Source organism: Solanum tuberosum, unplaced genomic scaffold, assembly GCF_000226075.1.
Source record: "Solanum tuberosum cultivar DM 1-3 516 R44 unplaced genomic scaffold, SolTub_3.0 scf00162, whole genome shotgun sequence".
Classification (NCBI taxonomy): Eukaryota; Viridiplantae; Streptophyta; class Magnoliopsida; order Solanales; family Solanaceae; genus Solanum; species Solanum tuberosum.
In genome coordinates, this window is record NW_006239088.1 from 221142 (window position 1) to 223811 (window position 2670).

Here is a 2670-nt window from a genome sequence, read left to right on the forward strand (position 1 = left end):
TTTTTTATACCCTGATAGAACCAGGATAGAATGTAAATGGGACTATTAGACAAGTTCATGTATTTATATAGTAGCTAAGTTTTTAGATTTAAATTTAAAATATAGTATATGAACATACTAAAGATTAAATTTTCCATGAAAGGAAATAAAGTTAAATACTTATTATTAAATGTATAAAGGAAAATTATGTTTCAAATTTATTACTCATGCACGTCAAAAAATCAATTTTATCATTCGCATGTTATGAATAAATTATTTAAAAAACTTATTACCGCGCGAAGCGAAGCGCGGCTCAATTCACTAGTTTAATATAATGGCCAAGAAGATGAAAACCAAAATAATCAAGTAGGTAGGAATTTAATGCATTTAAAAGACAAGTGTCTCAATAATAAGAATGTAAAAGTGGGTATCTATCACCTAACTCGACATTCATCTCTAGTTCCTATCTAACTCTTATCACCTATTGTTATTGTCTTACTTCCACATTACATCTTTTTTTATTGAAAATTTCATATTATCTATTTTTAAGTGTGTGTTGATTTGTTTCGGATATTCTTGATTAATTAAATGGTACATGGATCGCAATTCAATTAAAATAAAAGTTTTTATAGAAAGACTAATACTATATTTTTTCAACAACTTATTCTTTTGAAATACTTTATACTTTTAATGTAAGTAGATTTTTATAATAATGTGGTAGAGTTTAGACGAATTTAAGATTTAAATATGATAGGTTGAACTTTCAAGGTTTTTAGCACAGTTAACTAAATTCTCTTTTTTTCTCGATTTTCCCCATGTTAACTATTGTATTTTATTATTAACTAGTGAAATTATCTGTGTTTTTTGATGTTATAATAATTCTTAAATTGATAACTTCCTATTCTAATAAAGTCTTATCTAGTATTTATATATATTGAGGTTAGTGTTGGATATATAAGACCATGTTGATATTTCTCTTCAGGTACACCATGATATATTTTTATATCTTGTTTTAACATACAAAATAGATTATTATTTTTTTTGCATCTTTTTAAGTGCAAATTATTCATGTAGTAAATAAAACAAGAGGTCATATTTTGAAATAACAATAGATTGTATTACGTTGAAAATATTTTTTATGTTTTAATTTTCTCTATCTATTGTAGGAGTACTTGATTCTCTATACAAATTATGATTTCTTAAAAAAAGATCTTCTAAATTTCTTCATTATGTCTTTATTGTTACATTTATATATTATAATTTTTTAAACATTAATTAAATTTTATAAAAAATTATGAAAATGAAACACACAAAAGTTATGAATAATATTTAAGAGTAGAAATTACAAGTGAGATAAAAGATGTGTTATAAATAATTTAAATGTATAATTTTATTACACATTCACTATATCACCAATATGTTTGTTTGTTTATTTAGGATGAGAAACCTAAAGCAAAGAATTTTTTTTAATCTATAGCATAATCTAATTTGTGGTTATAGTAAATAGTTGTAGACCCTAAAGGTTCTTTAACACTTTCAAAATGTGGTTTTTTGTATTGAAAATTTTCTATAATTTATTTTTAAGTGTATGTTGATTTGTTCTGGATATTCTTGATTAATTAAATGGTCCATGGACCACAATTCAATTAAATTAAATGTATGTTGATTTGATTGACAGAAAGAATCATACCATATCTTTTTAACAATTTTTTTTTGAAATACTTTGTGTTAGTATATTTTGTTATAACGTGCGGAGGCAGAGTCAGGATAAAGAGTTTGGGGCTCTAAATTTTCTTTAGAATCGTCAATTAATTTTGTTAGGGGTTTAAAAATTAATATACATATATATTTAATTAATTTTCTAGTATAAAAATATAAAATCTACGAAAAAAATACTGAATTTATCCAAACCCACAAACCCTCACCTAGCTCCGCATTTGTAACCTTGTAATAGTCTAGACAAGTTGCTAATTATGTAGATTTGTGCTTTTATTATATTAAGAAAAATGTTAACGCATCTGTAACCTTGTAATAGGCTAAGTTGTAATGAAAAAGTCAAGAAAAAAAAAAGAGAAGTGGGAAAAACGCACTCACCTACAAATCGGCTTGTCTTAAATAATTTTAACGTGAAAATTCAATTTTGTTAGGTATAAAATACTTGTATTTGAACATGTTGTAACACGTATCTTATTTTGTGTTTAGGTTATCAAAAATCAATTTCAATTTTAAATAAAAGTTACTCTATATGTAATCATCTCGTAGGTAATTGATATTATAAGAATTCTTTACCTCTTAAGACTTATCGGTTGTTTGACCTGGTATGGAATAAATAAAATTATTTGATGTATCCAGATATTTTATGAAATTAGTTATCTTAGGATAAAATTTTATCATTATAATACTAATGGCGGAATAAATTAAAAATATTCAAAACTTATAACTAAAACCCCTAATCAAATACAAAATAAAACAACTCTTTATTTTTTATCAAAATTATTATCCCCTTTTCTTCGTACCAAATGATTCTTGTTTGGTAGGATGCATTAAAAATAATGTACACATTAACCTTTTGAATTACTAATATTTTACTATATTATACAATTTTTCAACTTAACTTATGTCAGTATAACTAATACAAATATAAATAATAGCACATTTTTAATTCTAAAATGTAGAAGGTGTATTTATAAT